Consider the following 11,950-nt stretch of genomic DNA (forward strand, 5'->3'; position numbering starts at 1 on the left):
CCGCAGTAGCGTGTCCTGACATTTCAGTGCAGTACAAGGAGAATGGTTTGTCATAGTCAGGTGTGCCTAGCCCCCGCCGGGGCTGTCATGATAGCCAGTTTCAAAGAGTGGAAACTTTCTATCGCTTGGTCTGTGAGGTGGAAGGGTTGTGTGTCCAGACAATCATAGAGCGGTTGCATGAGCATGGATGCTGAGCGGATCCATGACCTGCAGTATGACACCAGGCCCAGGAAGGTTCTGAGTTGCCGGATCCCCCTTGAGGGGTTCAGCAAGCCAATCGCCTTCTTCCTGTCTTCAGTCAAGTGTCTCACCCCCGCAGATATGCAATGTCCTAGGAACACAACCTTCTCCTCACAGAACTGCAATTTCTCCCTGGACGCCTTACATCCTTTGGAAGAAAGGTGTGTCAGTAGTGAAATGGTACATTCCCTACACACTTGTTTTTTGGGGGCACAAAGAAGGAGGTCATCAACATACTGCAGTAGCACCACCTCTGGGTGTTGAATGACCCAATCCTGCAGCACTTAATGGGTATTGTCTGATCTGAATTAATCATTACTGGCGGCACAGGCATGCGGCCAATATCAGTTTTGGACGTTGCCCACAGACAGTCAGGCACCTGTGCTAGGTCAGGATGGTCTGTGAAAAAGATAGAGTGAGAGTTAGTTACAAGTGTGGAAGCAAAAACTCTACAAAGATCTTCTTCTGGGACACCAGATGTTAATCCTACTGTACCATCTGGGTGATAAACAATATGTGCTTGAATGGCCTGTAACACGTCAGAGCCTAACAGATTTACAGGTGATTTGTCACTGACCATAAGTCTGGTGATACATGTATGGTCGACAAGGCGAAGGGGGAAGGGACCTTAACTTTTTTCTTATACTTAACACCATCTGCAGTCTCTTCTCTCTGCCAACAACCCTCATTGTACATCTCCTTTGCTACCTCAGACCAAGCCTTTGCTTGCATATTCAACCCATTATCATTGATCCACCCCTTACTAGTTGTCATAGCGGAGTACCACTGTGACGGGTCTAGTGGATCACTGCACATACTTAGCCCTTTTAACAACTTGCTTGAACCTTTTACTGCCATCTTTCCTTTCCTCTTCTTAACTATTTCTACAGCATCCCACATCTCCTCCTCACCCTGTGGAGCTTCCTTCCTCTTGGCACTAGCTGTATTCCCCATTTTGGGTGTGCTGCTACCCCTGTGTCTCTCTGGCTATGGGTATGTCCCCTATCCGCTTATTAGAATTATTGTCACCACTCTATGTTCCTAGCCGCTATCTGTGGTGTTTCCAGACCGCCTGTCGCTTCAGCGTGTCTGGATCACCTGGGATTCTGGACCGCCTGTCGCTTCAGCGTGTCCAGAATGCCCCCCCCCCCTGTGGTGTCTCTGGACCGCCTGTCGCTTCAGCGTGTCCAGATCGCCTGGTATCCTGGACCGCCTGTCGCTTCAGCGTGTCCGGGATACCCTCCCTGTGGTTGACGTGTCTAAGAACGTCAACGTAGTCCTACAACTTATTACCTAAGTACTGACTATAGTGCACTTATCAGTTATAGGCGTGTGGACTTTATATGATTTAGGACCTGATCCCCCAGAGTCCTGTCACTAAATCCCCTTTTGCCCTGAACCAGATATGGTACATACAAGGTGTTTACTTTAGCATACCCATAGATCTTATACATTAACCAGAGAGCAAAACAAACTATAGCCAAACATACAAGCACAACCCAAACCTTCTCCAGACTTTCTACTATCCTGAACATGACATGTGAGGAGCGTGGTTACGATGCTGACCTCCTAAGCTAAAGTTCAACAGAGGGAAAAGTACAAACAAACACACACACAAACTCCAATCCAATATACCTTTGATTTTCACACGGATATTCTACGGTTCTTTGCCAAAACAAAGTTTAGATGTGGCGTACAGAAAGCAAACTATACTTTACCCCAGACCCAGCTGAGTTAGAAGCTTATGAGGGGCACAGAGCATGTAAGTAAGCATCAAATGTCTTACCCTTCACCGGTGAATTGCACTCTGTGATCCCCGAAGCCTCTTCCTCCTTGCCGGATCCTCAGGTATGTGGAACCTTCTGAGTAGCCACGCCCACCCAGGGACGCCAAAATGTTAGGGTGGTCTTCAGGTAAGACCTTCAGGTATATTGGATGGTAGCCAGATTGAAGGGGCATCTTGGCCAAGAAGGATGCAGACAACTCGAGATGGTTCTGAGTAGCAGCATGTTTATTGCAACAAAGTCATCTTCTTTTATACCCCTTGCGGGGTGTACACTTCATTAAACATTAACACAGAATCTTTAGGTATTTTCCATAGATGAAGTCATGTGATTATATCCGGTGTGGGAGGATTTGCTCAGTAGAGTGCAGGATTGCAGTGTGAACAGCAGTCAACAGGCTCAAACGAATGAAGTCCAAGTACAGGCTTTGTCTGCGTTTATTCTCCAATACAAGAAAACAAATAAACAGCCTTGGCTTTAGGCATAACACAAAATAAACTCTGCTTGTCCAGCACTAACTAAACAGAAGACGGCCCTGTCTATACGCTACGACTAGCTGCAGTCGCACGAACATAACATTGTATACAGTCCAGTGTTTTACCTTGGTCAGGTATATGGCTTCTCCTGAGGCTGCAGCCTTCCAGCACACTCAGCTGCACCCAGCCTCTCTCTGTCCATGGCTCTGCAAAACTTTATGAAGCTGCTGATGATCCAGTCTCAGCACCTGTGGCGTCTGATGCCAAACAATATCTGGAGTGGAGGAAGTGGAATGGACAGCCCCACTACCAAGCCTGCCATCCATTTCTAAAAACCAGGCCCAAACACACTTTATCAATACATCCCCAGCAACTACCTTTGCTGGAGATCACACCACATCCCTGGTTTTTCCATGTCTCAGATAGTGAGACATGAACTTCCCTCAGTCCTAGTAGGTGTAATAGCTGAACACAGGTGAAACATAGCGACCATCCAGGATTAACCCCTTCAGTGTCTCACATACCCTCCCCCTCTGTTCGAACCTGTGGGGGCGAACACCTTTAGCCAACAAACAGTGGGTTCTAGACAATGCATCAGCATTTCCTTGTAGTTTACCAGCCCTGTGCTCTACGGTAAACTTAAAGTTCTGCATTGTGAGAAACCACCTTGTTACCCGTGCATTTCTCTCTTTAGTCTGGCTCATCCAGGTGAGAGGGGAATGGTCTGTTACCAACCTGAAGTGTCGACCCAGCAGGTAATATCTCAAGGACTCTAGCGCCCATTTTATCGCCAGACACTCACGTTCAACGATGCTGTAATTTCTCTCTGCGGGTGTAAGCTTCCTACTAAGATAGGTGACTGGGTGCTCCTCACCCCCAACCTCTTGGGACAGGACAGCCCCTAAACCCACATCGGAAGCATCTGTCTGTACCACAAACATTTTGGTGAAGTCAGGAGTAATTAGGACTGGTTCTCTGCAGAGGACTGACTTCAACTTTTGGAACGCCCGCTCAGCCTCTTCACTCCACTTTACCATAATGGATCTACTTCCCTTGGTTAGATCTGTCAGGGGAGCTGCAATGGTGGCAAAGTTAGGGATGAATCTGCGGTAGTAGCCCACAATACCTAAAAAAGCTCTCACCTGCTTCTTAGTGACTGGCTGGGGCCAGGTTTAGGCCAGCTTCTCTTTAAAAGATGACTCAGGTTTCTCTGCTTTGATTGGCTGAACAAGCTGTAAGCCATCTAACAGTTCTACAGAGTCAGTTAGACATCACAGGAGACAAAGTGCATCATGGTAAAGCTTAAACCAGGAAGTGAAGAAAAAAATGTGTCTTTTAATTATTTATTTATTTATTTTAGAAATAATGCATGTTTTCATATGTTTTTCATACTGTTTTTGCTTTCTACATAATATGGTAAATAATTATTTTTATCCGTGTCTTTAGTGTATAAAGACACGGATAAAAATAATTATTTACATAGAACTAGTTTTCATCCGCCACATGTATTTAGAAGAATAGTAAAGAGTCAACTTGAGAGAGTAGACAGAATTGTGAGTGAAAACACAGATAAAGAAACATGTAAAACTTGCATGATACAAAAATTCATAAACCGAGGATATGATAATAAACAAATGGAAACAATAAGAAAAGAACATACACATCGCAAACACCATACACATGTCAAAACACAACATAAAACCCTTTTTGTTACAAAATATGACCATCATACAAACCTAATAAAACATACGATAACCAAATATTGGGGACTCTTACAAAGTGACCCGAAGTTTGGCAAACTATTCCAAGACAAACCAATCTTTGCTTTACAGAAAGGTAAATGCATAGCGAACAGAATAGTCAGGGGAGACATCAAGAAAGAATCAGTCAGTAGACAGAGATTTTTAAGGGCAAGGAAGAATGGCACCTACCCTTGTCTAAATTGCACGTCGATAATAAAGGGAGACACAATGTGTCACCCAACCAAAGGACATGAAATTCCACTAAGAGGGTACCATACGTGCTGTTCCAGCAATGTGGTATACCTCTTAAAATGCCCCTGCGGGAAAGCTTACGTAGGGCAAACCAGTAGACAAGTTAAGATCAGAATAAATGAACACAAAGCCCTATTCAGGAAGTTTATAAGAAAAGAACAGATAGATGTAGAAGGAAAAACATTTGGGGAAATCACAGTAGCACGACATTTTAGGGAAAGGAGACACCAGGTACATGAGTTGAGGTGGCAAGTTTTGGAAGAGATTGATAATAGAGGCACACAGACCAGCGTCAGGAAAAGACTATTACAAAGGGAATGCTATTGGATAAGAACATTGGATAGCGTGGAACCCAAAGGGTTAAACGAAATATGTAGTTTTAGATCATTCCTATAAGGGTTAATATGAGAACCTTTCATTACCTTTTACAAAGGTCCGGTACATTATACGCTGAAATGTATATTATTCATGTATGTAATATAGCAAAATGCATATGTAATGATTTATTTTCCTGAAATATCACTCATGATGTCATAATTAGAGGCCGGGCTGTATGGAGTAAAAGGGAGAGGTGTGTATCCCGTCGGCAGGCATTAGTAAGAGGGACACGCCCTCGAAACGTCGCGTGGTAGACGGGACTCACGCCAACTCCGTGGATGCAGACCTCCAAAGCCTCCTCAGCTGAAAATACGTATAAGAAAATGAATAAAATATGAAGACGGCAAAAAGTGAGTCTATCTCCTGCTTACTTATCATTTTCCACCATCGTATAATTGCTGCATAAGCACTACATGCTGGCTCCAATCCCCGTTGTATGAGTTTACCGGTGACTAGTGGTGGTCCATATTGTTTGAGCCAGACCTCTCATAAGGTTCACAGACACAGACTTTACCCGAATGAAAACCGAGCAGTGTCTTCCCATAGGAAATAATGTAAATGTGATTAATTGGTTCCAGCAGCCACCAATAATTACCTACAGTACTCATTTATTACACTGATAAGTGCTCAGTATAATCACTACAGTACAGTACAGAACAGCACTATACTGTACAGGACATTAAACATAAGAAATGTTCATCAGAACCAGCAATTATAGTACAGTAGTTACCAACTCCTCACCCATCCTTTACTGTATAGCGTCCCCCCCATCCAAGCACTGTAATGTATGGGAGATGGTGGTGCACTGCCTGTACTACTACTGCACTGTATATGCATTCCAGCAGTCTTATACAGCACTGTACTGTATGTGAAGCCTCACCACTGCTTAACTCGCCAGGTACAACCCACCATCCACGCTCGCAAAAACGTTCGAAAAATGTTTGAAAACCGAGCAAAGTTTGAATTCCAAACACTACTTCTGGGTAAATTTTCGTTTGAATACCAAGCAGTTCGAGTTCCAAAGTGTTCAAAAACCGAGGTATTATATATAAATACACACACACAAAGTTATGTAGATGTCTGTACTGTATATAGTTCAGATGCACTTGTAGTTGATTGACATCCTGGAAGTAAAGGAAACTGGCCTCTGTGTAATTCACTCCATCTCTTGCACCCCCTTTAGGTGACAGGTCATGTGACCACGGTCGTACATTCAGTTTGTTTGCTGAGGATGCAAATATGACAGAGGGCAAGAGAAACAGGATATTCTGAGCAAAGACTACTGGGAAATGTAGCCTGATAACAGTGTACAGGAAGAGGAACTGATTGGTTGCTAGGGGCAACTGAGACAATTTTACTTTACACCAGTTTGATAAATCTCCTCCATTGTTTTGAGAATTTTATTAAACCTATTTACCTAATCAGCTTGGATTGATTATCTTTGATGCTTGTCATCAGATGTTCCACTGTGAGCTTTGGGTGATTCCAAAGCTCTTTACTCCTATTATTACCTCCAATCGGATCCCTCGGCTCTGGGCTCCAGCTGTTTCTAGGAAGATGGTTGCTCAGGCCTTTCTCCAATAATTGTGTTTAAGTAAGCATAAGCGGATTTACAGTATTAACAAAGTAAAGCACTCCAGTTTCCTGGAAAAGCTGGATGCAGTCCTCGGAAATGTGAAAGAATTTTAACCCTTTGAGGACCAGGCCCAAAATGACCCAGTGGACCGCGCAAATTTTGATCTTAGTTTTTTCGTTTTTACCTCCTCTCCTTCTAAGAGCTCCAGCACTTTCAGTTTTCTATCTACAGGGCCATGTAAGTGCTTGTTTTTTTTTACAGGAATACTGTGTAATCGCACCTTTCATTCTACCATAACATGTATGACAGAATTCCAAAATTATTATTTATGAAGATATAAATTGGTGAAATCGTAAAAAAGAATGCAATATGGCAACTTTTGGGGGGTTCCTATGTCTACGTTATGCACTATACGGTAAAAGTGACATGATACCACTATTCTATAGGTCACAACCATATGCAGGTTACACAGATTCTCTAATGTTATATATATATATATATATATATATATATATATATATATATATATATATATATATTTTTTTTTTTTTTTTAAATGAATTCCTTTTTTTGGCAATTAATTATTAATAAAATGGGCCTATTGTGACGCTTAAACGGTTTTATTTTTTTACCTACGGCGATACATGGGGTGTCATTTTTTCCGCCATGATCTCTAGTTTTTATGAATACCATTTTTGTGAAGATCGGACATTTTGATCACTTTTTATAAATTTTTTATATATAATGTAACATAAAATCGGTAATCCGCACAATTTTCCCCCTCTTTTCGTCTACGCCGTTCACCGTTCGCAATGACGCTTGTTATATTTTAATAGATTGGACAATTACGCACGCTACGATTTATTATGTTTATTTATTTATTTGTTTTTATATGTTTTATTTATATAATGGGAAAGGGGGTGATTTCAACTTTTATTGGGGGAGGGGCTTTGGGGTAGTGTATTAGGGATTATTTTTATTTTTTTACTGTTATAGGTGATCTGCTCATTGAGCCTGCCTGTGCAGGCTCAGTGAACAGATCGCCGATCGGACCGCATGGAGGAAGGTAAGAGACCTCCGGCGGTCCGTTTTAGTGATCGGGACCCCCCGCAGTCACACTACAGGGGTCCCGATCGGTAAGTGACTCTCACTTACACTTAAATGCTGCGGCCACGCCACGATCGCAGAGTTTAAGAAGTTAATGAGAATGCGCGATGGCTGCAGCCTGTCATTAACGATAAGGTGCCGGCTGCTCACTGCAGCCGGCCCCCACCACCTATGAAGCACGTTCCGCTCCGGAGCGTGCTTCATAGCAGGAGAAGCACCCAGGACATACATTTACGTCCAGGGTCGTCTGGTGACAGACTTCCATGGCGTAACTGTACGTACAGGGTTTAAGAGCTGAAGGATTCTGGTATTTCTTCTTTATAAATACCCTGATATCAAGAGTTTTTTCTCTTCGTGCTCACCATGTTATTACGGGAATAAAAGCATAAGAGCATTGACTGGGCGCTGACCATGCTTCTTTACTTAAAAAAAAAAAAAAACATAACACAGGTTTTGATCGGTGGGGGTTTGGGTGCTGTAACTTCCACAGGATGCTAGAATCCACAGAGAGATGCTCTCAGCATCAATAGTATTATCCTTAGTTCACATGTGTATTGTCAGTTCCATCTTTATTTTATATAACAGGAACAGAAAAACAAATATAATGGAGGCTAGATCCATTATATAAGGAACAACAATGGCTACCAACAGGCCCATTCATTTAAAATGAAATCCATCAGGATCCTTTATTCATTTAGAAGCTAAGAATAGTGTTGTATGCTTTATTATTCTGCACATCAAATAAATAGAATCTGTGATGGAAGTTCCTGAAGGACCCTCTAATGTAGATGTAAACTCTCAAATACATGTCCAAGTTATATATTTCTTTCCATAGTGCAAACTGTCGGTTCTATAAGTACTATGACTGGTATCCCTGGTGTCTCCAGTGCTTACATGCAATATTAATTTCAGCTTTTAATAGCTTGGAAGCCACATGAAGGGGATCCAAGAGCCACATATCCATCCCCAGCCACCTTTGTAGAGAACACTATGAGGCTATGGCGGGGTCAGAGAACAGCCGGTGTTACTGATGTCCCAGACGATACTGCAGTCCTGGCCGAATGATCATCATTTCTGGGGAATTCGCATGCGGGCACACCCGCATGCTCCATTGTGTGAAGTGACATGTCTCTATGACCGCTATTCAAAAAATAGCGTCCGCAGAAACTGACATGTCAGTTTTTCGCGCGGCCGGATAGAATCCCAGCTGGAACGTATGCTAAGTGTATACACTCCGGCCGGGATTCTAATCATTCAAATACAACATATGTTTAGCATAAATCACAGCCATTCCAACAATGGCCATGATTTATGCTAAACATTCTTTGTGTGAACATAGCCTTATACAGTGTGTTTCATATGGGTAGAAGTCATCCACATGAGACACCCCTTGTAATGGGGGATTATAAACTGATACATTGACCAAAATATATTGGGCACAGCTGGTCCACCGAAGAGCAGGTAACCTACTCTGAACTTCCTCCTAGTATTAACCATAGGTATTAGGGTATATTCACATGAAGTGATTATATATAAATGTATTGTGGTTTCTTCATTTGAAACTCACAAGAGAATTTTTAAATGGGAACTATCAGAGCCTTTCTAGTGCTGTTATTAGAATCCTCGGCCCAGAGCACCATTAGGAGCATTACCCCACACCAATTCTCACGCTATTCCAGTGCTGTTAGAAGAATCTTCAGGGCCAGAGCACTGTTAGGAGCACTACCTCACCCCTATTGCTCTGTGACTCAGCACTCTGGGGAAGGAGCAGTGCTCCTAACGGTGCTCCAGGCCGGGGATCCAACTACTAACAGCGCTGTAACAGCTTTGAGGAGGAAGGTAAGAGACATACTGTACCTTCCTCCTCTGCGCCCTGTGCGCAATAGGGGGCTACCAGCAGGTTAGATTTGTCTAACCTGCTGATAGTTCCCCTTTAAGAAATCTATAAGGTATTAACAGTGTGGATTTTGAGGATAATATAGAAAATTTGGTCAATATAGTGTAAAGTTTGTAACAACTCTGGAAGCAGGGAATATCTTGAAGCACGCAGCAGTCTTGTCTCAGCAACTTACTCTAAATTATAAATCCTGTTTATGTAGAAGATCTGCTACCCTTCTCCACTGTGGGGCCTTGGATTGCACTGATATACCAGAAGGGAAATGAATGTGTCATTGAGACCGAGTGACAGAGACAGCAGGTTAATTCCATGTGAGAGACGCTGGAACATCGTCACCTAGCCATATCTGCAAAAGAGGCAGCTGTCCATTATCGCATATAAATGTTATAATGTTTCACTGACTGCAGTTGGTTTCTGCTAGACTTAATCACAGCCAGCAGCAGGTATCTGGGCACCGGCACAGACCTCATTCTCCATGCCTATCTGAGCATCGGTTATACAGTTAGATGGGCATTTGCTAATTTAGGTTATATATTGCAATAAAAGACCAAGAAGGTTAAGTAAAATGAATATATGAGAGTTTTAATGTGATGGAATAATGTACGTAGGGGTTTAACAGCACTGAAAATATTGGCTTCAGTAGTAATGTGCGGTAAAGGTGGATGCTAATGGAGGCCCACAATAAACAGACACAAAGAATCATGGGAATAACTTTGTTCTCTGATCTGTATAAAACTGGACAACTGGTCAGGGCTCTAATTTGTAATTTAAAAGGAGTCCATAGAATTATAATAAAATGTAAACATAGATATTTAAAATCAGTTGAGCAGTGAGAAAAGAACGCTTGGTAACCATTGTAAAGCTACTGACTGAATTAAAGAGATATTTAAAAATTTCAGAATTGTACATAATCACCTTAAGACAAATAACTTACTATTATAATGTATCACCAATAGAACTGGCTTCAGCATTATTTTGTTTTACTTGCCACAGACAGGAGCAGACAGGAAATGAATACAGCAGTTTACTTACTGACCCCAATGACTGTGTAGAGCAATGTAAAACAGCAGGTCTGTGTGAAGATGTGGCTTTCTTATCATTTTATTCCCCCTAGTATACTTACTCACATCATATACCTAGTATATGAAGTGATTAACCCCTTAAGGGCCAGGAAATTTCATTTTTGCGGTTTCTTTTTTTTCCTCCTTGTGTATATAAGGCCATAGCAGTTGCATTTTTAAACCTACGGACCCACATGAGCCCTTAATTTTCGCGTCACTAATTGTACTTTGCAATGACAGGCTCAATTTTGCATAAAATAAGCTGCAAAACCAGAAAAAAATTGTGCGGTGAAATTGGAAAAAAAAAAAAAAAACGATTCTTTTTCTTGGGGGGGGGGGGGGGGGGGGGCTTCGTTTTTACGCCATGTGTCCTATGGAAAAACTGATTGCAATTTTTCTGGATTTAATGCGACCAAAAATGCACAATTTTGCACTTTGGAATTTTTTTGCGCTTACGCCGTTTACCGTGAGGGATCATGAATTAAATAAATTAATATTTGGGGTGATTACGCACGCGGTAATACCAAACATGTTTGTTTATTTTATTTATAAAATTGGAAAAGGGGGTGATTTGGACTTTTATTAGGGGAGAGGGTTATTTATTAATAAAAACAGTAATTAGAAGCCCTCAGGGGGAATTCTATATACACAGCACTGATCTCCCATTGAGATCAATGCTGTGTATATAATAGAGCAATGATCCATCAGATCGGTGCTCTATTACAATGGTCTGCTGCAGACAATCTTAATGGATTGCCGAGCCGGGATCAGCGTCATTCCGGCGCTGAACCCCGGACGGCTCATTAGAACGGACCTCCCCTCCGCGATCGCATCAACACCAGGGACAGGGGCACAGTCACTATTTAAATGCAGCTGTCAGCTGCATTTGAATAGTTAATTAGCCGGCGGCGACGATCAGATGCAGCGGCTAAGAACTGCGGTCTCTGGCTGCACATGGCAACAGGGGACCGCGGGCTGCAGAGAGAGTGATAATATTATTTATTTTGAGAGCGCAAACAAATTCCGAAGTATTGTTTGATGTCGGTCATTATACACACGGATGCCGTCTGCAGACTGTAAAAGCTGTATGCATTGAGTTGTGCTGTGTCTAGAGGCATGTTAACAGTTCTATGAAGGCCTAAGGGCTCTATTGCACTAGACGATTATCATAGAAAAAAATGTTACATTGTTTGAATTTAAATGATAATCGTTCTGTGTAATTGCAGGCAACGATTGAAAAATCGCTTGTGTGTATTTGATCGTTGATTAAGATCTAAACTTAAATCATTGTTAATCGTTTGCTGTAATTCCACATTGGTTCGCTCAAGTTCTACATTTGTTCATTAATCGTTCAATGTAATTGCACATTGTTCATTGTTTTGCTGGGATCAGATGGAGTAAACGATCATAGTAACAATTATCGTAACGATCCTAACT

The sequence above is a fragment of the Dendropsophus ebraccatus genome, chromosome 12 (genome assembly GCF_027789765.1).
Source record: "Dendropsophus ebraccatus isolate aDenEbr1 chromosome 12, aDenEbr1.pat, whole genome shotgun sequence".
NCBI lineage: Eukaryota > Metazoa > Chordata > Amphibia > Anura > Hylidae > Dendropsophus > Dendropsophus ebraccatus.